Source organism: Pteronotus mesoamericanus, unplaced genomic scaffold, assembly GCF_021234165.1.
Source record: "Pteronotus mesoamericanus isolate MK-2021 breed Mesoamerican mustached bat unplaced genomic scaffold, CSHL_Meso_final contig_24, whole genome shotgun sequence".
Taxonomy (NCBI): Eukaryota; Metazoa; Chordata; class Mammalia; order Chiroptera; family Mormoopidae; genus Pteronotus; species Pteronotus mesoamericanus.
In genome coordinates, this window is record NW_026555100.1 from 2,968,228 (window position 1) to 2,995,522 (window position 27,295).

General features: G+C 35.9%; 1 protein-coding gene across 1 annotated transcript in view; it reads right to left on the reverse strand.

The window, feature by feature from the left end:
• The window catches only part of LRMDA (leucine rich melanocyte differentiation associated), a 1,077,594-nt gene that overhangs the window by 83,919 nt on the left and 966,380 nt on the right, over positions 1–27,295 (reverse strand). The window lies entirely within an intron of this gene.

Here is a 27,295-nt window from a genome sequence, read left to right on the forward strand (position 1 = left end):
AATCAGGCAGCACTTCAGCACTACACTTGGAGGTGTTTTTCAACATCAAAATCACCAAAAGAAGCACGAAAAATGTGAAAAGCATGGCAGTCAGTAGACCATGAAAAAGAACATTTATTTACAGTTTGAGAGCCAGAACAGGGAGGCAAAATGTGACCTTATACAACCTCAGCTGGAAACATGCACATTGGGAAAATCAAAAGTTTTGCTATTCTGTGCATGTCCATAAAAGTGTGCCATGAATATTGATTTGAGGGTTACAAACAAATTTTAGAGAGTAGGCAAATTTGCAAATATGGAATCAGCTTTAATAATGAGGATCAACTATGCCTGTCTTGAACTAAGAGTGACACAGGGAAAAGTAAATGGAGAAGCATTAAACTGAAAAGTCAAAACTGAAACCTGAATATTTCTTCCCAGTGGGAGATTGGCACTAAGTATGATCTTAGTCTGTAATGAAGGGAAGTCTGAAGGGATGATAAGGACAGCGCTGTGACAATTCCTGGAGACAATGAAATGGGATTTGACCGCCCCCAGACATCTGAAGAAAGGCAGAAATCATTCAGGTCAGAGTTATAACTAAGGCCACAATTAAAATAAAACAGAAACCCATCTTTATATCTTCAACTTAACCTTCATGTCACTCAAAAAATTAAAGGCCAGGATCAAAATAATAACAATTTTATCCCACCATGCACGGATGCCAGACAATGGACTACGCACCCATTCTTGTGCTTTCATCTGTTTTTATCTGGTGTGTGAGATCTTTCCTCACAGGAAAGTAGGAAGGTTTGCACCTTGATATTGAGTTTGGAGTGGTCATAGAGAGAACAGACATTTTGGTCTCCCTTGTTCTAGCATGGACCCTGAAGTCAACCTAAGATGACTAAAATAAAATAGTCCTCTGTAGAATTCAACCAAGCCCATCAGTGTTTTTATTGGAGTGTATTCCTGAAGCCCCCAGCTAGTATTAAAGTCTTACATTATTTCAGCCTCTGTGAAGAACTCTATCTTGGGAACTTGCAAGAAGGGGTGACTAATGGAGTGCAGGAATCACTTATTATGGTCCCAGGGTTAAACAACATTTTAAGACCAGAATTTCATACAGTCCAATATCACCAATATATCTTATGCTTTCCACTTTAACCCAGGGATTTTTGCATTGGTTTAGAAGCTAGACTAATGTCCTTCAACAACATCCCTCATTCCATTTCTGTAATGTTCATCAATTCTGGATGGCCATAGACGTTTCAAAGGGCAACAAAAAGTTTCAGATTCTAGGAAACTATTTCTTCTATAACAAAATTTCTCCTACTCTTTCCTGCAGACTTCACCTAATATTGATTTTGATGGCAGGCTGGGCAACATGAACTTTAATAGCTTTTTCAACACCGGCATCCTAAGATGAGGAGGTTGTGCTCCAAAGTAAAACTCTGTACTTGTTTTGGCCACTTTTGCAAGCCACAAGGCAAAAAAAAAAAAAAAAATACAGAAATATAACTTGGTCTTGGAAGTACCAGATCCCTGCCCTGGATTCTCCATCAAGGAGAAAGATATGTGAAAGCGCCACCCAAATTGCCGTTCTCTCTATCCCTCTTCCTGTGGCTGTGAAACATCACAGTTTGTTCTTCTCGGCATTTGAGATTGATACAAAGCTAGGAGATTACAAACAGTCCTAGGAGTTTCCACCAGAGTCCATTCTGTCATTGGACACAATGGGGAAATCCACACATCTGGCCCAGGAAAAGGAAATGGAAAATACAAATGAGAGGGGAACCAAAGCCTTTGGAGATAAAAACAGCTCGACTCTAGCTGAGTGAATGGAGACCCAAATCACCCTAAAGTCTCACTGGGCCATTTTGTTTCCTTTATGCTTAAAAGAACACATGGATTTTTAAAATGATAATTTACGGTTTCTTGGATTTCTATTTGTTTGCTTCTTTTAGAAAATCCACGTTGGGACACAGAATAGTGCAGCATTAAAGTAACAAAACCTGCCTTTTGTGGGAATCTGAATTAAACAACAGGAAGATACATAATACAGACCTGCTACCTTAACAATAGAAGAAATATAATGAATGGCTCTTGTATAGGACAATTTTGTCATTCAGCATGCCAATGACAATCAGACTCCTTAGTGCAATAACCCAACATTTTTTATATTATCCTCCTCTATCTTGTACCTTATCCATACTAATAATTATTTATGTACACCAAATAAAAAAAGTGCAACATGGATGTTATTCTGTATTTAAGCTTCATACTAAATAAGTGTCATTTATAGTTCTTGAATATGCTTTTAACATAACTGATCAATGAAGCAGTTCTTGTGTAAGTCAAGAATACTAGACTATGAATATGAACATGGTAAATAAGTGTGCCTTAGTTTTATTCAGATAATTCTTCTGAGCAGATGCTTATCATAGTTATCTCACAGTAAAACAGATGTTTTACTATTGAAAGTCTTGGAAAAATATGTGTAAAAAGAACCCACAGTAGGGGTGGTGGGTTTGGTACTCTATTTGAATTCATGCACACTTTAGCCATGAGACTTCATTAATCATTAGTTGAAAAGTAGAGACGAATCTTGACTATCCCATGTCAGTAAGGTCAAATCTGATGTGGGAGAGTCCCAGCAAATCTATAGCTAGAAAGGGCAGCAGCTTTAGCCGGCCTAAAAGAGTAAGTGAGTCCAACTCACTGGTCAGCCCTGAAAGGACATTGTGGGTCTCTGACCAGTGGGGAAACTTGGTGACTGCTGCTGGTGATTATCTTTTAACTGTTCTTTATAAACATCCCTCCCCTATTCCAGAGACTTCTAAATGTGTGTATTTGGGATATTATCTACCATTCATTTAATGTATGAATTTCTTCAGGGGCTATCAGAGAAAGTCATATGTTGTATAAGGAACAGAAGATTCAAATATATAGAAGTACAGATCTTGTTTATACAGAGCTTTCTGTCTAGTAGAGAAGTGTCATGGCATAAGGAAAATATCCCCATACTAGATCTTGGTAATCCTAAAATACAACACCAATTGCAGTGGCTAAAACTTAGTGGTTATCTGATAAATATAGTAAAATGTTTGCTTGATAAATGAAATAATATATGAATGAATGAAGGAACATACCAAATACATGAAGTCTTTGCTGCTAACTCATCAAATTATTTTACTTATCTTTTAAAATCCTCTTGTTCCAGAGCCATCTGGTAAAATTTTAATTAAATCAAAACTCCTTACCCTAGCTGAAAAAAACCTTTTCTTCTCTGAATCCTGTGGCACTCTCCCCCTTGGTGGCATGCCACTTTCCTGCTAGGCTACTATGCTCCAGCTCTATGGCTTTCTTTAAGATCTTCTACTTAACACCTTTGCACCAGCTCTCCTGTCTTTGATGCTTTCTCTTCTCATCTTCACCTGGCTGACATCTCTTTTCACTTGATGTTCATCTTACATTTTACGCCATCTGCTTGTTAAAGGAGTTGGAGTAGATAGGTTCTAACCTTATAGTATTTCAGTGACTTTCAAACATTTGAGAGGCAGGAAAACAGGTAAGTGATTAGCTCTTTTTTTTAAGGTAAAGTTAAGTAGTGTGGAGCCCATACACCTTCCTCACACTCCCTCTATAATCAGATGGCTTTGAGGTCCTGGCCCAGAACTTCAGGACATCTTTCCATTTGTTATATTTCATATCCAAACTGAATGCTTCCACATACGTATGTATATTTGAAGAACTGGAATAAGAGTAAAAAGTATTTTTTTGAAAATTTAATAATAGAATTACCATGTGATCCAGCAATTCTGCTTTCAGGTATTTACCCAAAGAAAATGAAAGCATTAACTCAAAAAGATACCTGCATCCCTATATTCATGGAAGCATTATTTACAATAGCAAAGATATGGAAACTACCTAAGCATCCACTGATAAATTTATAGGTAAAGAAAACGTGAACAGTATAACAGAATATTGTTCAGCCATAAAAAATAATGAAATCTTGCCTTTTGCAACAACATGAATGGATCTTGAGGATATTATGCTAAGTGACATAAATCTGATAAAGAAAAGTATACCACGTGATCTCACTTATATACTAATTTTTTTAAAAATGAGCTCATAAATACATAGAACAAACTGGTGGTTGCCAGAGGAAGGGATTTAGGATGGGCAAAATGGGTGAAGTGGTAAAAGAGTTCACACTTTCAGTTATAAATAAATGTCATCAGGATATAATGTATGGTATGGTGACTAGTTAATAATACTGTGTTTTTCACATTAAAGTTGCTAAGACAGTAAATCTTAAAAGTCTTCATTGCAAGAAAAAAAAATTGTATAACTATATGTGGAGACAAATGTTAACCAGACTTATTTGGTGATCATTTCATAGTATATACAATTATCGAATCATTATGTTGTATGCCTAAAACTAATAAGGTGTATGTCAATTATACCTCCATAAAATAATATTTAAAAATGTAGAACATAGGCAAATCTGTTGGTTCAAGCCCTGTCATAAGACACTACCCACTCTGTCACGACTTTTCATGATCCATCTGAGAGTGACTTCTGAGCTATAGAGGGTTAGAATCTTAATCTTTGCTTCCAATCCTCAGTTTCCCTCTCTAAAATATATCCATCCATATAATATCTCCTAAATAAAATAATGGAGAAAATAGAGGCAAACTTTGGCGATAGATTATTCCCCTGAAGAAAAGCTTTATAAATGGATAAAAACAGATCACTAGGAGAAGCATCTATTAATGAAGTCTTTCATGTAGCATTCTTCAAAGAAAAACTAAAAAGTCCATCTGATTCTCTATCTTATTCAAAATATTCAGTTCTCAGTAAAAGTACTCAAACTCAATGCAGAAGATCCACACAGGGGAATGCTTCTTATACATCCCAAATTAAATTAAATCACTTCAAACTTAAGGATTAGACTTCTAACAAACTAAAGTGGGACAGAAGCAAAGAACAAGCCACAACCTGTCCTGTTGGTACTAGGATAGAACTAACTAGTCCTATTCAAAGATGAACATATAGAAACACATAAATACATCTCCCACTATGAATTATGTGAAAAAGACAACAATAACACCGAGTGAAGGAAATCTTTCTTACTGATTTGGATAAAGAGAAAATACTTGAAAATTAATTTCTATACAATACAGAAGAACGATTTAGAATACATCTATCTGCTATCCTCAGAAAAGAAAACAAGAAAACATGGACTCTGTGAAACAAGGTCAGAGGGCCAAAACACAAAATGTTATGCAATAAATACAAAGATAATAGGGAAGCTGGCTGAATTAAGGCACTATTTAAAGAAACCTAAAGTGCAATGGTAAAATGAAAATCTATATTGGAAGCAGTAAAACAAAAGTGAAACTATAAAAATTTAAATATTGTAAATAATGTATAAAAATTTTGAGACTATTTCCTAATGATTAGAGCAGAAAAAAGTAGAAGAGAAGATGAAAGACATAGAAGACAATTTAGATCTAACTGAAGAGAGGTGTTACTGAGACAGAAATCAGAACAGATAACTTATCATTAAAGATCTAATATAAATATTTATAAGTTAAAGTACTTAGTAAAACCAAATAAAATAAACTGACTGGAAATATTAGGGAAATTTCACTTTATTTCAAATATCAATGGTAAATTTAAAATCTTACAAAAATCAAAAGAAGAATAAAAACTTATCTCTAAGGTAGCAAAAAGAATGCTGGCCTCACCCTTTGCAAAATCAATTGTCAGGAGACAGGATGTACAGAGTAGTGAACGGAAAAGGTTGTAACCTAAGAAATTTGTATCCAAATTGTTTATTTGAAAAGGTGGCAGGAAAACATTTTGCTAAGCTTAAAATCATGAAAGATAAATCATTCATGTTACTTTCCTGAGAAAGCACCAAAAATGAGTATCTATCAACTGCTCAAGAGAAATAGAAATCAAGAACTCAAGACTGTAACAGTTAAAGTATTAAAAAAAATAGCAAAGACCTTTGAAAACAATTAACTTTTTAGTATCAGATATGAAGAACTGTCATATGGGCACACAAATAAGTTCAGAGTCTGAAAACATGTTGCATATGAAGAAATCAAATTTTACAATTAAAAGTTGATTATCATAACACTAAATAAAGGGAGAAAAAACAGGTAAATACAAAGAAGGACAAAGTCAGGTTAAGCTCAGATAATTTTTTTCATTCGGAACTTGATTCTGACTTTCCTAAAGGAATATAGTTTTAATATCTACTTGATAAAAAAAAAGAATTACCACTAGTAAAATTAATGAAATGATTTCAATCTTATAAACCTCTACATAATATAAAAAATTCTGGAGAGATCCAAGATGTCAGCAGAGTTACTGGATGTTACACACATCTTCTCCTAGGACCAAACTGGAATTACAACTATGCTATAGAGCAATCAACCTGAATAACCAACTGAATACTAGATGAAAACAACACTTAGAACCAAGGATTTACAGAAGAGGCCACAGCAAGAATGGTAGGAAGAGCAGATGCAAAAAGGGCTGGCCCCATTCCTACAGTGGTGGCTTAGTTTCCAGAGGGAATATTTCAGCTGCAAAGCTTCCCCCTCAGAAGCATGGGGTCTCAACTCCAAGCTGAACTCCTCAGACCAGGGCACCAGCACTGGGAAAAGGCACCCACATAATACCTGGCTGTGAAAATCAGCAGGGATTCCATCTGCCAGGGAAAGACAGAAATCTGCTAGAGACACAAACACCCCCTTAAAAGGCCAGCACACAAAATCTCATCCACAGCCACTCACCCTAGTCTCCAGCAAAGTGAGAGTGGAGCACACTAGAGTCATGTGAGGAGATACTGGGGCTTATGGCTCTGGGGAGAAAGCTGAAGGGGCAGCTGCCAAGATACCTATGTTGAGTCACTCTCCCACACTGCAGATGCCATCTCTCTCAGGTGGAGCATTCTCCTCCACTTGGCATCATCCTGGAAGAAAGTAGTAGCTCCATCCTCTGGACTCCCTGTAACCCCACCTGCAAAGCTTGCACCATGCTAAACAGTCAGTTCCCTGGGCCGAGTAGTAGAGGCCTGAGCAGACTCAGAGAGTAACAATGACTAAGATCTGTGGCTTTGGATCTGGGGATCCATTCCCCTCACTTTACCGTGAATCTGACTGGCACTTCCCCATCATGGGAGATCCAGTAGTCCTATCCTCCTAACTCCCAGCAGCCCCATCTGCTAAGGTCAGGCTCCTGGAAGAATCTGAAATAGACTGTGTTGTACGGCTCTAGCATGAGGGCCTTTTTCTTATCACACATCTGAGCAGTGCAGATCTTTCCCTTAACATGGCCAAACCTTGTTCTGTTTGGGCTTGACAAATTCGTTGGCCCCGCTGTGACAACTTCCTGAAACCCCGCTCCACAAAACAAAGTTGTGTGAGTACCTAGTGTGTGGCAGCTAGACTTGGTAACCTTGGGACATTTGCTGAGTGGCCTGATACCCAGCACTGGCACTATGTTTGAACCTGCATCAATCATGTGAACACCACTTGCCCCTAACTGGTGACTCACTGAGAACCTACCTCATGCAATGTGAGTACTGCCAGAGGCTTTTTCAGTGACTGAATCTAACAGGCAGCCAAAAGGCAGAGGGAGGTGCAGGTGAATCTTGAAGTGACTCGGGGCTTTTGCTGCTGTGCCTGTAGGCCCAATGCTGGAAAAGCTAGCTTTGGTGCACAGCTTTGTCCTTCCTGCACAAATCCAGGCCCAGCAGAGGCCACCACAAACTTTGGATAACTTTGTAGCTCAAACAGGTACCCCAGGGCCAATCAGAGGCAGTGTCTGATATTTGTCTGCACCAGAGTCCCTCTAGAGGGGCCCCAGAACCAACATACCCAGTGGCCACCTTTATAAAAGATCAGAGCAGGATCCAATTAGCTTCACAAGCAGCATATCCAAAGGGAGACCTTGGCAGGCACCATACTGCGATGAGGTGAATTCTGCATGTGGTCACCATGTGCACAGCAGTTTATACACCAAGGTACAAGTTAATCCTCACAGTCAGCTAGCCTTAAGGTTGACCCCAAGCACAAAGAAGCGAATAGAAATCAAGACTCAATTACAACAGCAGGGTCAATATAATGCAAAAAAGGGACATTGCTGGAGCACCAAGGTCAGGTAGGTGATCGAGGAGACTGTGCCACTGGGTTTACCAGGACACCTACTACATAAGCAACCCTACAAAGAATGGATGTCATAACAGATTTATATAATACATAGAAACATACACAAAGAGGCAGCCAAAATGGGGAGGCAAAGAAACATGGTCCAAATAAAAAAACAGCAGAAATCTCCAGAAAAGGAGTCAACTGAAATGGAGGCAAATGCTGTCAGATACAGAATTTAAAACAATGGTTATAAGGATGCTCATGGAACTAACTGAGAACTTCAAAGTAAGCATAAAAGACATAGAACCCCCACCCCCCAATAACCAGTCAGAAAAACAATATCTGAAATGAAGAATAGGCTAGAAGGAATGAACAATAGGTTAGATGAAGCAGAGGATCAAGGCAGTGATTTGGAAGACAAGATAGCAGAAAACACCCAATAAGAACAGCAAAAAAAAAAAAAAAAAAAAAGAATTAAAAAAATAAGGATAATTTAAGGGATCTTTGGGACAACATGAAGCGTCACAACACCTTCATCATAGGGTATCAGAAGGAGAAGAGAAAGGGCAAGGGATTGAGAATCTATTTTAAGAAATAATGACTGAAACCTTTCCTAATTTGGTAAAGGAAAAGGGCACTCTCCAGGAAGTGCAGATTCTCGAACAAGATTAACCCCAAGAGGCACACATCGCATACATTATAATTAAAATGGCAAAATATAAAGACAAAGAGAGACTATCAAGAGCAGTAAAAGAGAGTTAGTTACCTATAAGGGAGCTCCCCCAAGACTGTCATCTGATCTTTCAAGAAAAATGTTTTAAGCCAGAAGAGATTGAAATGAAAGATTCAAAGTGATGAAAAGCAAGACCTAAAACCAAGATTACCAAACAAGGCTATCATTTAAAATTGAAGGAGAAATATAGAGCATCCCAGGCAAGAAAAAGCTAAAGGAGTTTGTTACCACCAGACCAGTATGACAAAAAATGTTAGAGCATTTTTTAAGAAGAAACAAAAACAACAAAAAAACAGAGGAATATAATTAAAAGAATAAAATGACTAAAATGTACCTATCAATAATCACTTTACATTTAGATAAATGTAAATGGCTTGAATACTCCAATCAAAACTCATAGGGTAGTTGAATAGATAAGAAAATAAGACATATATGCAATCTATAAGGTATCTACCTCAAAATGAAAGATATAAACACACTAAAAGTAAAGGGATGGAAAAAGATATTTTGTATGTGTATATTTTTTCATCAAAAAATGGAAAAAGCAAATGGAAATTTTTTAAAAAGCTAGGGTAGCAATACTTATATATGACAAAGTAGACTTTAAAACGTATACAAGGTCCAAAGTGGGAAAGGATTGAGGGTGGGAGGTGGGGGTGGGTGGGGCAGGGGAAAGTGGTGGCAGGAAAGTGGAGACAAATGTATTTGAACGATAAAAGAAAAATTAAAAATAATCCCAGTAGAATATGTCAATTAAAAAAATAAAACAAAAAGAAAAACCAAGAAGTATAATAAGAAACAAAGAAAGACACTACATAATGATAAAGGGAACAGTCCCACAGGAAGATATAACATTTGTAAACACCTATGCAGCCAACATAGGAGCACCTAAATATATAAAGCAAATCTTGATAAACATAAAGGGAGAGATTGACAGTAATTCAGTCAAAGTAGGGGATTTTGACATCCCAATGGACATCAATGGGTCGATATCCCAGACAGAAAATCAACAGGAAAACATTGGCCTTAAGTAACGCACTAGATCAGCTGGATTTAATTGGTATCTTTAGAGCATTACAGCATTTAGAACATTTCTAAAGCAGCAGAATATACATCTTTTTCAAGTGTACATGAAACATTTTCTAGGATAGACCACATGTTAGTCCACAAATCATCTCAACAAGATTAAGAATATTGAAATTATGTTTGGCATATTCTCTGACCACAATGGTATGATACTAGAAATCAGTCACTAGAAAAAAATAAAAAAATACAAAGACATGAAGGCTAAACAACATGCTACTAAATAATGAATGGGGTAACAATGAGATGAAGGAATGAATCAAAAGATACCTTGAAACAAATGAAAATGAGGACTCAGTAACTCAAAATCTATGGGACTCAGTGAAAGCAGTCTTGAGAGGGAAATATCTAGCATTGCTGGCCTATCTCAGGAAACAAGAATAATCTCAAATAAACAATCTAACTTGACATTTAAAGAAACTAGATTAAGAACAACAAACAAAACCCAAAGTGAGTAGAAGAAAGGAAATAATAAAGATCAGAGCAGAAATAAATATAATAGGGTCTAAAAAAATACAAAAGATCAATGAAACCAAGAGCTTGTTCTTTGAAACCATAAACAAGACTGACAAACCTTTAGCCAGACTAATTTAAAAAAAGAGAGAGAGGACTCAAATAAATAAAATAAGAAATCAAAGAGAAATTTCAACTAACTCCACAGAAATACAAAGGATTCTAAAAATATTACCAACAACTATATGCAAATAAATTGGACAATCTGGATGAAACAGATAAATTCCTAGAAACATAAACTCTCCCAAAACAGAGTCAGAAAGAATCAGAAAATCTATATAGACAGATTACAACTAACTAAATTGAAGCAGCTGAAAAAAAAAATTAAAAAAAAAACAAACTTCCAACAAACAAATGGACTAGATGTCTTCATGGGTGAATTTTACCAGACATTCAAAGAACTAACATCTATCCTTTTCAAAATATTATAAAATTTCAAGGGGAGGGAAGACTCCCAGGCTCATTGTACAAGGTCACCATTATGATAATTCCAAAACCAAATAAAGATGCTACAAAGAAATTTTAGGCCAATATCCCTGATGGACATAGATGCTAAAATCCTCAAAAAAATATTAGAAAACCAAATCCAGCAATACATGAAATGATTATAACTATGATCAAGTAAGTTTTTTGCAGGTTGCAAGGTTGATACTATATCCACAAATTAATAAAAGTGATATACCATATAAACAAAATGAAAGACAGAAATCATATGATTATATTAATAGATGCAGAAAATACACATTCTTTTCAAATGCTCATGGCAGTTTTTCAAAGATAGACCACATGACAGGACACAAAGCAAACCTCAGAACATTCAGGAAAATTGAAATAATACCAAACTTTTTCTCAGACCACAAGCGCTTGAAACTGGAAATCAACCTCAAAGAGAAACTTCAAAAACTTGCAAACTCATGGAGACTGAACAGTAGACTATTAGACAATGAATGGGTCAATAATGAGATAAGAGAAGATATCAAAAAATTTCTGGAAACAAATGAAAATGAACAGACAACAGTCCAAAACCTATGGGACACAGCAAAGGCGGTCCTGAGAGGGAAGTTCATAGCAATATAGACTTACCTAAAAAAGATAGAAACATTTCAAATAAAAGACCTCACACTACAACTTCAAGAACTGGAGAAACAACAACAAATAAATCCCAGAGCAAGTGGAAGGAAGGAAATAGTCAAGATTAGAGCAGAACTGAATGACATAGAGACGAAAAGCACAATTCAAAGGATCAACCAGTCCAGAAGCTGGTTCTTTGAAAAGATAAATAAAATTGACAAGGCTTTAAGCAGACTGATCAAGAAAAAAAGAGAGAGGACCCAAATTAATAATATCAGAGACGAAAGAGGAGAAATAACAACGGATACCACAGAAATACAAAGGATCGTCAGAAATTACTATGAACAATTATATGCCAAGAAATTTGCAAACCTTGATGAAATGGACAAATTTTTAGAAAAGTATAATCTTCCAACACTGAAGGAGGAAGAAACAGAAAGCTTGAACAGACCGATAACAGCTGGGGAAATTGAAGCAGTAATCAAGAAACTCCCCGCACACAAAAGCCCAGGGCTGGACAGTTTCACAGGAGAATTTTACAAAACATTTAAGGAAGAGCTAACCCCTGTCCTTCTCAGACTATTCCAAAAAATCCAAGAGGAGGGAAGACTCCCAGACTCTTTTTATGAGGCCAGCATCACCCTAATCCCAAAACCACATAAAGACCCTTCAAAGAAAGAAAACTACAGGCCAATTTCGCTGATGAACATAGATGCTAAAATCCTCAACCAAATATTGGCAAACCGCATCCAGCAATACATTCAAAAGATTATCCACCACGATCAAGTGGGATTCATCCCAGGCATGCAGGGATGGTTCAATATACGCGTCAATAAACATGATACATCACATAAATAAAAGACAAAAACCACATGATCATCTCGATAGACACAGAAAAAGCATTCGATAAGGTACAGCACCCATTTATGATCAAAACACTCAGCACAATGGGAATAAACGGGGCATTCCTCAACGTAATAAAGGCCATATATGAAAAACCTACAGCCAACATCATACTCAACGGGCAAAAACTAAAAGCTTCCCCACTAAGATCGGGAACACGCCAAGGATGTCCGCTCTTACCGCTTCTTTTCAACATCGTATTGGAAGTCCTAGCCACAGCGGTCAGACAAGAAAAAGAGATAAAAGGCATCCAAATAGGAAAGGAGGAAGTAAAGCTATCATTGTTTGCAGGTCACATGAGAGTGTACATAGAAAACCCTGTAGACTCTACAAAAAAACTCCTCAACCCAGTAAGTGAATTTGGCAAAACAGCAGGATACAAAGTCAACATTCAGAGATCAAAGGCATTTTTGTACACCAGCAATGCAATAGAAGAAGAAGAAATCAGAAAAAAAAATACCATTCAATATAGCAAGAAGAAAAATAAAGTACCTAGGAATAAATTTAACCAAAGAAGTAAAACACCTGTACGCAGAAAACAATACAACATTGAAGAAAGAAATTAAGGAAGACACAAATAAATGGAAGCATATACCGTGCTCATGGATTGGAAGAGTTAATATCATCAAAATGTCCATACTACCCAAAGCAATTTATAGATTCAACACAATCCTTATTAAGATACCAATGACATATTTCACAGAAATAGAACAGACATTTCAAAAATGTATATGGCACCATAAACGACCCCGAATAGCCGCAGCAATTTTGAGAAAGAAACACAAAGGAGGAGGGATCACCATACTGGACATCAATCTGTACAACAAAGCCACTATACTCAAAACAATCTGGTACTGGCACAAGAACAGGTCCATAGACCAGTGGAACGGAATAGAAAGCCCAGAAATAAGTCCAGGTCTCTATGGTCATCTAATATTTGACAAAGGGGCAGAAGCATAAAATGGAGCAATGATAGCCTCTTAAACAAATGGTATTAGTAGAGCTGGACGGCTACATGCAAAAAATTGAAATTGGATCATCAGCTGACACCATACACAAAAATAAACTCAAGATGGATAAAAGACTTAAATATAAGTTGCAACACCATCAAAGTCCTAGAGGAGAACATTGGCAGGAAACTCTCAGATATCCCACGCAGCAATTTTTTCACTGATATGTCTCCTAAAGCTAGGGACACAAAGGAAAGAATAAACAAGTGGGACCTCATCAAAATAAGAAGCTTCTGCACAGCTAAAGAAAACATCAGCAAATGAAAAGGGAGCCAACCATATGGGAAAGTATATTCACTAATGATACATCAGATAGAGATTTGATCTCCAAGATATATAAAGAACTCACTCGACTCCACTCCAAGAAGACAAACGATCCAATCAAAAAATGGGCAAAGGACCCGGGCAGATGCTTCTTCAAGGAGGACATACACAGGGCCCAGAGACATATGAAAGGATGCTCAGCATCATTAGCCATCAGAGAGATGCAAATTAAAAGCACAATGAGATACTCCTTCACATGGGTCAGGATGGCCATCATAAACGGATCAACAAATAACAGGTGCTGGAGAGGCTGTGGAGAAAAGGGAACACTAGTACACTGTTGGCGCGAATGCAGACTGGTGCAGCCAGTGTGGAAAGCAGTGTGGAATTTCCTCAAAAAGCTAGAAATGGAACTGCCTTTTGATCCAGTGATCCGCCTGCTGGGACTATACCCTAAGTGTCCCAAAACGCCAATTCAAAAGAACCTATGCACCCCAATGTTCATAGCAGCACAATTTACAATAGCCAAGTGTTGGAAGCAACCTAAATGCCCATCAGTAGATGAGTGGATCAAAAAATCCTGGTACATTTACACAATGGAATACTACGCAGCAGAAAGAAAAAAAGAACTACTAAACTTCGCAACAGCATGGATGGTACTTGAGAACATTATGCTAAGTGAAATAAGCCAGGGGGCGAAAGACAAATACCATATGATCTCACCTATAAGTGGAACCTAACCAACAATACAAAGATGCAAGGAAAATAAGACCAGCAAGACTGAAAGGAAGAGAAACCAACAGAGACAAGAGGGAAGGAGGGAGGGGGCGGTGGGGGAAAGGAAGGGAAGGGGAAAGTCAAGGAACATATAGCAAGGACTCATGGACAAAACCAAAGGAGAAGAATTGAGGGAGGGAGGGAGGGGGAAGGGAAAGTGGTCGGGGGTAGGCAGAGACAAATGTATTTGAAAAAATTAATTAATTAATTAATAAAAAACAAAAAAGCATTTGATAAAGTCCAGCACCCGTTTATGATAAAAGCTCTCAGAAAAGTGGGAACAGCAGGAACATAGCTCAATATAATAAATCCTATATATGACAGACCCACAGCAACATAGCTCAGCATGATGAAGGCCATATATGACAAACCCACGCATGGCCAACGTACTCAACGGACAAAAACTAAAGTGTTTACCTTAAGATCAGGCATAAGACAGGGTTGTCCACTTTCACCACTCTTATTCATCATAGTTCAGGAAATCATAGTTACAGAAATCATACAAAAATAAAAAGAAATAAAAGTCATCTCAAATGGTAAAGAAGAAGTAAAACTGCCATTATTTGTAGATGACATGATACTGTACATAGAGAATCTTAAAGAATCAACCAAAAAAACTACTAGAACTGATACATGAATCCAGTAAATAGCAGGATACAAAATAAATATCCAGAAATTATTTGCATTTTTAGATACCAATAATGAACTTTCAGGGAAATTAAAAAAAAATTCCCACTTACAATGCATCAAAAAAATTAAAATACTTAGGAATAGATTTAACCAAGGATGTAAAAGACCAGTACTTGAAAAATTATAAGACACTGAAGAAAAACATTAAAGATGATGAATTAAGTGGAAGCACATACTATGTTTATGGATAGGAAGAATTAACATTATTAAGATGTCCATATTACCCAAAGCAATCTATAGATTCAATCCAATTTCTATCAAAATACCAATGGAGTATTTCACAGCTATATAACAAAAGTTCTAAAAATGTATATGGAACCACAAAAGATTTCAAATAGACACACACTCTTAAGAAAGAAGAACAACATTGGAGGAATTATGCTACCTAATATCACACTACACTACAAGGCTGTAGTAATCAAAATAGCATGGTACTGGCATAAAAACAGACATATAGATCAATGGAATATAGTATAGAATCCAGAATAAATCACTCCTTTATGGTCAATTAACATTTGACAAAGGAGGCAAAAACTTACAATGGGGTAAAGGCAGTCTATTCAATAAATGGTGTTGAAAAAATTGGACACATATGTGCAAAAAAAATGAAACTAAGTCACCTTATACCAAACATAAAAATAAATTCAAAGTGGATTTAAGACTTAAATTAAGACTGAAAACCATAAAAACCCTAGAAGAAAACATAGGTAGTAAAATCTCAGACATTTCTCCTGACAATATTTTTTTCTGAAATATTTCCTCCAGTGAGGGAAATCAAATAAAAGAATAAACAAATGGGACTACATCAAACTAAAAAAGTTTTTGCACAGCAAATAAAACCATTAACAAAAGGAAAAGACAATCAACGGAATGGGAGAATATATTTGCCAATGATATATCTGATAAATAGTTAATATCCAAAATTTATAGAGAACTTAAACAGCTCAACACCAAAGCACCCCCCCCCAAATAATCTAATTAAAAAATTGGCACAAGTCCTGAATAGACATTTCTCCAAAAAAGAAATACAGATGGCCAATAGACATGAAAAAATGCTCAATGTCAATAATCATCAGAGAAATGCAAATTAAAACCAGAATGAGATATCACCTCATACCTGTCAAAATGGCTTTCATCAATAAATCAACAAACAACAAGTATTGGTGAGATGTGGAGAAAAGGGAATGTTTGTGTATTGTTGGCTGGAACGCAGATTGGTACAGCTACTGAGGAAAGCAATATGGAGTTTCTTTCAATAATTAAAAATGGAACTGCCTTATGACCCAGCAAATTCCACTTCTGGGAATATGTCTGAAGAAACCTAAAACTCTTAATTCAAAAGAATATTTGCACCCCTATGTTCATTGCTGCATTATTTATAATAGCCAAGAAAAGAAGTAACCCAAGTGCCCGTCAATAGACAAGTGGATAAAAAAAGCTGTGGTACATTTACACAATAGAATGCTACTTGGCCATAAATAAGAAAATCTTACCTTTTGCAACGGCATGGTTGTACCTAAAGGATTTTATACTTAGTGAAATAAGCCAGTCAGGGAAAAACCAATACCATTTAAGTTCACTTATATGTGGAATCTAATGAATAAAATAAACCAACGAAATAGAAACAGACTAATAGATACAGAGAACAGACTGACAGCTACCAGTGAGGAGGGGTGTTGGGGGCTGAGTGAAAAAGTTGTAGGTTTTAAGCAAAGAAAAGAAGAACTCATAGGCACAGACAACAGCATGGTGATTACCAGAGGAAAGGTGAGGTGGGATGAGGTAGAAAAAAGTACAGGGAGGATAAATGGTAATGGAAGGAGACTTGCCTTGGGATGGTGAACACACAATACAATATACAGATGATGAATATACAGATATAGAATTGTATACCTCAAATCTATATAATTTTATTAATCAATGTCACTCTAATTAATTGAATAATTTTTTGAAATTCTGGAATAAAAAGAAGCAAGAAAACATTAGATAATGTGATAAAATTAAGCCTAATTATATGTTATAGTAATAGATTTTAATCCCATAAATTTTCCTAATAATATGTGTTAGAAAATTAAATGTGTACAGATTGCCAAAGACATTTAAATAAAATTTAAAAGATAGTTTAAAAATTAATTGAAAAATGTTCAAAGCAGATGGTTTTAAAATTAAAATAACTGAACAATATTCAAAGCAGAAAGCCATAACCTGGGAAAAGAAGATAATATTTTCTGCTGAAAAAGGGAATCCAATGCAATGAAGATATAACAGACATATAATGTATGTGGTAGATGACTTAATGATCAAACACCAAGATACAGACACCAAAAACAAAAACTACCTGAAACAATGGATTGAGAAACATATAATTGTTGGCTTATGACAGATTGAACAATATTAAAATGAATGACCTCTAAATAATATAATGTGAATAAATACATAAACTTAGATATACATATATGTCCTTATACCCTTTGAAAACAAAATATACATTCTTTTCAAATACCCATGGGGTGTTTTAAAATTTGACCCCTCATTCAGTATGCTTGATAAAGTTCTTAAAAAAAATTCTCAAACCTCAAAGCAATACCAGCAGAATATAAAATAATCTAAGCAAAATTGAAACAAATCCAGAGATTTCCTAAAGAAACATTAGATCAAAGTGTAAATAAAAATGAGGTACAATCTACTTTGAAAATAATGAAGTGTATTTATATAAAAGCTTACAGAATATAGATAGGTACCAGTAATACAACATATAAAGCTGTGAAGAAAAATAGCCTGTAACAAAAATTAATTAAGCATTAAGAAATCATAAAGTAATACATACAACAAAAGCTAAAGAAGAAAAAAGCATATGTGTAGAAATTAAGGAACAAAAATATTAAAACTGGTTCTTTAGGCAAAGCAATAAATAAGAGGAATCTAGAGTCTTATTTTGAATAAATAAAATTTTAAATTAGAAATAAACAGAAATAGCTGAACAGATATGGGGATTTTTCAAAGTGCAAACATAGAAAGGGCACTTTTCATCCATTCAGCTGGTAAATTTGGGGAAAAATTCTTAGTGGTGGGTAGAGAATGGCTATGCTACCATTGGAATATAAGCTGGAAATACTGTATTTTTATAGAATTATTTCACTATGTATCAAGTGCCTTAAAAACCTTCACACTCTTTTACTCAGTAATTACATGTTAATTTATGCTAGGGAGGATACTAAAAAATTTGAATGATTTATGTTTTTATAGCACCTCCATATGTTGGGACATTAAGGAGCTGTTAAAAATACTGCTTTTGAAGATTATTTAATAGCATGATAAATACACCCTGTAATGTCTTGAGTAAAAGAGAAGGTTATGAAACTAAATATATGATGAGAATCCCATTTAATGAAAAGCTAAGTATAGATGACAACACACTGAAATGTTTGTGTAGTTGCATTATTAGTTAAATACTTTCTAAAGACTTTTCTATAGTTTCCAAGTCTCTGATAGTGAGCATAAATTCTTTTACAATCAAAATAAATTCTTTTTTTTTAAATCTAGAAATCTTTTATTTTTTTTCTTTCTTTCTTTCTTTATTTTTAAATACATTTGTCTCTGCCTCCCCCCCTCCCTTGCCCCCTCCCTCCTTCCCTCCCTCAGCTCTTCCCCTTTGGTTTTGTCCGTGAGTCCTTGCTATATGTTCCTTGACTTTCCCCTTCCCTTCCCTTTCCCTGCCTGCCCCTCCTTCCTTCCCTCTTGTCTCTGTTGATTTCTTTTAAAAGGTTTCTGGCCAAGACAACACTCAATTGACACAGTCAATGCCTCTTCCTCAAAATATCATTAAAAAAACAATTTTAGCTGAAATTTCAAAAATAAGAAGTCACATCTGTACCCAATACAAGACAAATATCTCCATACACCAGAAAAGCTTTGAGAGAGACAGGAAGGAGCAAAAACTGGAACTACACTGTTGTTGAACTCTTAGGCCTAGAAATAGACAAACCGATCACAGGGCAGTCACAGACTGAACCCTGAGTCTCACAGAGACTCACAGAGTAACTGGGAGCCAGTAGGGTCACCCGCCCTGTGAGTATGTGTATAGTGGGAGGGGGAGACTGTGGATTGTATCAAACCATGTACATGTGACACAGGAAGGAACAGAGCAGGTCTTATATGAGATTTGTGATAAGCTGCTAAGTACCAGGTGCAATATCCCTAACACCATTATGGGACAGGAATACCACTATGGGACTGAAATTTCAGCCCGCTGAAATAAAACCTGTTTCTGGCCTGAGATTCTCGGGGAGCTATTGCAAATCTGCAAAGCATGGTAGATATTTAAACATTTTTAAAGATAACTTCCATTTTAGATCAACCAGCAAACTAAAATTCAAAACCAATAAGAAAAAATAGAACCAAGAAGATATTCAACAATATCAATAGCCAAAGGATGATTTAGCTCCTGAAAAAAATGCACATAGTAATTTCTAAATAACCTTCAAATAAAGATATAAAGAGATAACATATTTTAAATGAAAAATAATTAAACAAAATTAAAACTATATACATTGAGGAAATAACAAATAATCAATTAAAAAGAAGAAGATAAACAATATAATTAAAATTTTAAAACTCTATGTATGGGAAAGGGAAAGTTAAGGAACATATAGCTAGGACTCATGGACAAAACTAAAGGGGAAGAGTTGAGGGAGGGAGGGAGGGAGGGAGGGAGCGAGCAAGAGAAAGTGGTGGGGGGTAGGCAGAGACAAATGTATTTGAAAAAATAAATTAATTAATTAAAAATTTTTAAAAAAACTATGTATGGAATAAACCCAAGAATTTCTATATTAAAGGAAAAATTGGTGAACTGGAAGATAGTACTGAGGAGATCATTCTGAGTGTAGCACTGAGAAATAATAAGGTAAAAAAATGGAAAAGAGAAAATTAAGGTGTTTGGAGTCTCCAATTTCTGCCTAATAAGATTTTTAGCATTAGGCAACAGCGGCAATACAGAGAAACACTTTAAGGAGATAACAATGGAGAACTTTTCTGTAATTGAAGAAAGTCTTAAATTCTTAGATTTAAAGCATAATTAATAAAGACAAATATGTACCTGGACATACTGCACTGAGCTGGCAAAACAAGTCTGGTCAATGGCTGCAAGTGGAAGTAACATGTACCATTTCTCAGGCAAGAATAAAAAAAACGGGTATAAGTTTCCCATGAGTTAATTTCCCCAAAGCTTCAAGCTGCCTTTTTTTAAAATGAAAACTGCCTGGACCTGCTGGTTCACCATATGGATGGCAAGTGCCTGAAGGGTCACGTAAGACATAGCACATTTTGAACAAAGATTTGGCTGTGTTAATCTGCTAAAATTTTAAAATTTTTTGTCATCAGCTTAACCTAATAGAACAACTTTATAGGAAAAATACAGGCATGATCACAAAACATTAGGAAGAACTTAAATTCAGGAGATTAAGCAGCGCAATTACCAATTTTGACATAAAAGATGCTAAGGAACTCTGACCCCATGTAGTAGAGATTCCCCCCCGCCCCGCAGCAATTCTGCTGATGCTTATTGAGTGTCTATACTATTCTAGGTCCTGAGGTATAGTTGCGAATGAGAGTCAAAATCCCTGGGTTTTGGGCTTTTTTTTTTTTTTGAGTTTCCATTCCATTGAGGAAGAAAATGTCATATAAAAGGGAAAAATAACAGGGGAGCGTGGGTGTCTCAGAGCACTATATGAAACAGAATAGTCAGAAAAGGTGTTTCTGATAAGTCCTTTGAATAGAGAGAGCGACACATACAAATGCCAGGGAGATGGACCTGCGGCAGGTGTGCAAAGGCCCTGAGGCAGCAGCATGTGATCCAGAGAAAGGAGGGAAAATCCACCATTAAGTAGGATCAAAGAGGTGACAGGGAACTAAATAAATCATGGGATATCTTGAAGGCCATGACAAACCCTGTGGGTTTTACTCTCAGAAAATTGGGAAGCCTTTAAAGAGTTTTGAAGAAAAGAATAATATGATTTGACATATATTTAAAGTGCTATTCTGACTACTGTTCAATAAAGATAGAAGTTTTGCCTGATGGAAACAGTTCAGAGGCCTGTATAATATTCAGACAATAATTGTGATTTTGGCTGTGAAGAGGTTCCAATAGCCAGGTTCAGACTATATTTTGCAAGCAAAGAAAACCAGGTATAAATGTATGTAAATGGCATATCAATGTGAGGAAAAGTAAGGAGTTAAAGATGATTCTACAGTTTTTGGCCTAAGGAACAGAAAAAAAAAATGGTGTTGTCATTTTATGACATGAGGAAGACTATGGAAGAGGCAAATTAGGGAGTTGAGAAAAAATAAAGACCATACATTATTTTTAGGCATGTATTATACAGTAACAAAAATATGTCATGTGCTAAGGTACAAATGAACCCTCCAAACTTTTCAAAGAATAGCAATCAGATCATGTCCATGACTATATGCAATTAAATTAGAAGTAAATAATAAAAAGAAAGTAAAAACATGATTTAGAGACAAAAAGCAAACTCCCAAATGACTTATGGGTCAGAGAGGAAATTGCAATGAAAATTACAAAATATGTAGACTTAAAAATGTCAGAGTTCCTGCAAAGCATTTGGGATGCAGTTAAGGCAGTACTTAGAAATATATAGGCATAAGTGAATTTCTTTTAAATTAAAAAGACTGAAAGTACATAAATTAGTCTACAAATCAGTAAGATAAAAGAACTGAGTAAATCCACAGAAATAGAAGGAAAGAAACAAGAAAGAGCCAAAATTAACAAACTAGTAACATTAAAATAAGTTAATAAAGATATTTCTTTCAAAATAATAAAATATGCAAACTTCTACCATGAAAGTTTGAAAATCAAGAAAAAGAAATAAATAAGAAAAAAAGTAATGGAAGATACTTATAATAGGAAAAAAAGAAAGCCGGGATACACCAAGCATTAGAAAGGATAGAGGGGAAACAAGAACCCTCAGACACTCTGGAAATTACTGCAACTACTTTGGAAAGCAATTTAGAAATATATTAAAAAAATATTGCTGAAAGACCAATTTTAAGTGTATAATCTTAAAAAAACAAAACAAAAAATCTCACCCATTTGTACTACAGGATGGCTATATACGAATGTGTTTTGCAGCTTTGTCACAATAGCAAAAATTTGGAAATGACCGTATATAGAGAAATGGATAAATTAACTATCTTATATTGGTATGATGGAATACCGCACAACAGTGAGCTCTACGTATATACACCAACATGGATAGTTCTCAAAAACATAATGTTGATCAAAGAAAAACAAGCTGTCAAAAGATACAGTATAACACAATTTAATTAATTTTTAAAGATACTAAAACAATGTCCTATGCTATCTGTGGATGCATAAATACTTTCACAATAAAAATGATAAAAAATATATTCACACCAAAGCATGACAGGGTTTGTTTTGGGGGAGCAAGGTGGGAGGAATAGGACTAGGGAGAGGAATGGGAAAGATGTTATTTTTTCCTTAATATTTTATTTTTAATAATAAAAATTATCTAAAATAAATATGATAGAACATTAATAATTTTGTCATATTCAGTGGTGGGAACATGAGTAACATTCATTACATTTTTCTCTGTACTTTTTATATAAAATAATGTTTAACAAAAAAAGCAAACAAACAAAACCTTTCATTGCTTCCCTCATCTCCAAGTTATCACCAGCCTATTCTTGGGAATGTACCAGGTCTTCAGTTTGATCCTTGACAGGACTGGAATAAGATATTATCTGAGGAACGCCACTGACTCAAACTTCTCTGTGCAGTCTCACCAATCTGGTTTATTGAACTTATTTCCTCAAGAACAAATCCCATCTATATTTTCAAGACTTTCCCAATTGGCAGTTGGAATGATGTAAGCTACAACATGGCTGTGATTAACTCTGGCAAATGAAGAATTTATGGCTGTACGTGTGTCCTGAGTTTGGGTAACAGACAAATAAATATCCCTGATGACCTGCATCTGTAGGGTCAGAAACCAACAGAGCTCCGAGGATCATCAGAGACACAAAGAACGTTAATACTTCAGGATCCAAACCTGCTATTGTCAAAATCTGAAGCAAAGATTCTGACTGTGCTGGTTAAATACCAGCACAGACCTTTTCTAAAGCATGCAGTACAACTAGAAATACTATCGCTACCTTTGAAGACAAAGCAGAAAACTGACTAGAGCAACTGTTATGATACCAGCTTACCATTCTTTATTGCTCACAAAATACAGGAGAAAATTATCTTATTTCAACTACCAAATCCTGGAGATAGGTAGGCTTTTTTAGAATAAACGACTAAATCACCACATCCCTTCTAGGTTCCTTAAGAAGGGATCTTGTGCCTTATTCTACCAAGTATTTCCCATAGTGTTTTGCCTGAGTAGGTACCCTATACTACACATACACATATACAGTGGGAGTATATGAATACGTATATATAATTATGAGTATATTAATATATTGATATATTTACATATACGTACTGTATCTCTCTCTCTCTCTCTCTCTCTCTCTCTCTCTCTCTCTCTCCCGCACACACACACACATACAGACATACTGACCACATTTCTTTTCTCTTTCTTCATGGTCTCAGTATTTTGTAGAGTTTGGCCTTTAATTAATGTTATTTACCATCTTGGATTCCAAAACTTGAGACTTACAGGCATTCCTATTCTCCTTCAACATGAGATGCAGTGAGTTCTGAGTTAACAACAGCCTAAGCCCATGTGTGTCTAGAGGTGTAAAAACATTCACACGTCAGAATGCAGATTCTTTGGGTCAAGGAAAAGCAGATGGAATAGAAAGGATTTCTAAACATGCTGAGTAAGTTAACAGGGTCTGCCACAATAAAGGCCCTTGAATGAGCTATTCAGAAAACTGATTTTTTGCTGCACTTAGAAAAATAAGTAAGGTTAAACCCATTCTTAAATTCTCTTGCCCCTGAAGAACTATCACTTCTCTATATCTATGCTGAACTCAGACTGCGTGGGGCCCAAGCCTGGCTTTCATTTCTCACTTCTACCATAACTTCTGTAATCCCATCAAATAACGTGTGATTTTTCATCTTTGTTCTGAGGAGGTACATTATAGTCACTTGCTGGGCTGAGCTAGGGAGAGGTCTTCAAATAATGAGATGAAAATAATTAATTGTCTTCTGAAATCAGGAGCTTTCTGTGAGATTCAGATTAGATAAAGGCGATCTCTGCCAGGGGAAAATCAAACCCCTCAACTCTCTTTTCTGTAATGTCAGCATTTTGCCACAGAAGAAAGCAAAGGCAAACATTTGCCTCAGAGACTAGTTGAACAAAGCTTTGGTTTCATGGAACAGGGAACCAAAGGCCTAAGAAGTAAAGAACTATCCATTCTGTAGTCATGTTAAATACCAACAAAGAAAGCTGAAACTCATCCATTTAGCCTTCCATCTGGGCTTTGTTTCCTCCAAGTGGGAGATGCAATTGTCCATCATCCCATCTTCTATGAAGTCTCTTCTTCCCCTGTGATTTAAGTCCCCTAAACAAGGCCTTTCCTCAGCTACCAATAGCATTTGTGCAGCATTCCCCAAGATCAGGCATAACTTAAAGTCTTTTATTTTCCTATGATTAATAGATTATTAGCAATTTAATTATTGAGATGTTTAATGAAACAAAAACCAAGAGAAGAAACCCACACTAACCTGAGACTAAGATTAAATTAATTTTCAAGCTCTCACAGAAAAAAAAAATCACTTGTCTATTCTAAAAGATTTCAAATATGCTGGCATATAATGAAGACTGTGAGTAAAATGTCAAAATATCACCTTATGACCTATGGCAAATTAAGATCCAAAGAGTGATAGTGATGGGTATGTGAAAAATTTCACCTGCCATATCCTGAAGAAGAAGCAAAGTTGTGGTTAAAACATAAATGTGGATAAAACACTTTAAACTTTATACTACACTCTACTGACAGGTAGCAAAGTGATATTGAAGATGGTTTCATTTGTTAAGTTCTCCTAGTTTTTCTCAATATAACACTAGCTATTACAGATAACATGGTCCTGTGTGTTTGCCATCCCAGAATCCCCAAAAGTTAACTAGTAAAACCAAGCCAGCAAAGTACTGGACTAAAACTGCAAATTCTAGACAAGAGTCAAGATCTCATTCAGAGTACTTCTGAGCATCACTCAAAGATACGATGCAGGGGTTGGGTGGGCAATGGGCTGTCAAGTCAGTGGGAGGATGCGCATTATCCAGCTTGAGCTGTAAGCATTTTGAAAAGAGAATTTATAAGAGAATACAAAAATAGAAAGTCCCTTAAACCAAATAAATATATGCCTGTCAGGTGTAGCATTTGGAAACATATACAACTCTTTATCTTAGCCAAACTATATGTTTAGGTCCAAGGAGCCTTGTACCTGATTCACGGAAGAAGATGATAGCATAGTTCTGTTGTAGAAACACTGGACTGGGAATGAAGACACAAAAATCCTACTTCTGATTCCACAGCTAATTAATTGTTGGTCATGCTTTTTGCCTCAGTTTCCTCATCTGTTATAGCAAGATGTTAGATTAGTTTACCACTACGTTTCTGCACACTCTGAGACTGAACAGTTTTATGAGACCTAAGTGGGATAAATCTGCATTTATGCTCATCCAAGTAAAGAAGAGAGAATCATCCCTGGTTGGTGTGGCTCAGTGGATTGAATGCTGGCCTGTGAACCAAAAGGTCATCTGTTAGATTCCTAGTTAGGGCACATGCCTGGATTGCAGGCCAGGTCCCCAGTAGGGGGCACATGAAAGGCAACCACACACTGATATTTCTCTCTCCCTTCCCATCTCTAAAAACAAACAAACAAACAAACAAATAAAATTGTTTAAAAAAATAAAAGAGAATCACAAAAAAGTAAAAACAATTGCTTTTTCTTTCTGAAGGTAAAGTTTTCTTCATTAAAAGGCAACTGGATATCAAACAAAGAAGTTTTTCATTATATGAGGCTTGCCTCTGAAGCTCAGCAAATACAATTTAGAAATATTTCCAAAATGCCCTAAAAAAAGAAATCAACTGTGGCAAAGATAAAAGAAATCTTACATATGATTTACTGTAACCTCTCCCTTAAAGGTTAAGAATCTAAGCCTCTGAGAGGGGAAGCCAGATTGTAGAAAAGTAAAATGCCTGACAGTCATGGGACCCCAAGTTCAGGCGGTTTTTCTTTGGTTACTTCATTCTACTAAACATCTTTGCTCTGAGAAATAATGATATTTTTCTTGCAGAAGATTAAGGAATAACTCTAACATCACAAATGAACTCTGTCTGTCAAATTAGACACACTTTCAGGTCAGTAGACTCATACTAATCCTTAGAAATTGCATAGATATGGGGATTCTCATCAGAGCAATTAAATCAATGAAAAGAAATACTTCTCTACGTCAGTCCCTTTCATGAACATCTTGTCCATTCAAATTCAAGAATAAAACTCCAAAATGTGCCTGGATTTTCAAGGCAGAGATTGGCTTACTGGCAGATGTCCACCTAGAAAGGAGCTGTGGCCATGACCTGAGAACACTGCTTCAGAAAGTCTGGTGCCACTAAACCTCATTTCTGGCTCATATTTTTTCCTTTGTTAAAAAATAAATACAAATTTTTAGTGCAGTTTGAGGTTCAAAATAAAACAGGGTCAGCCCTGGCCAGTGTGGCTCAGTTGGTTAGAGTGTCATCCTGTAACCAGAAGGTTGCGGGTTTGATTCCCAGTTAGGGCACATGTCTGAATTTTGAGTTCAATCCCTCATCTAGGCCTATACTGGAGGTAGCCGATTAATGCTTCTCTCTCACATTGATGTTTCTCTCACTCTTTCTCTCCCCCTTTCTCTTTCTAAATGCAAAAAACTGAGGAGCAGATGTAAAGATTTCCCATACACCTTCTGCCCTAACACATGTATAGACTAGCGCATTATCAACATCCCCTACCACAGTGATACATTTTTCACAATTAATGAATCTGAATTGTTACATCATAATCATCAAGAGTCCACAGTTTATATTAGGGTTCATTCTTGGTGTTGTACATTCTGTGGACATGGACA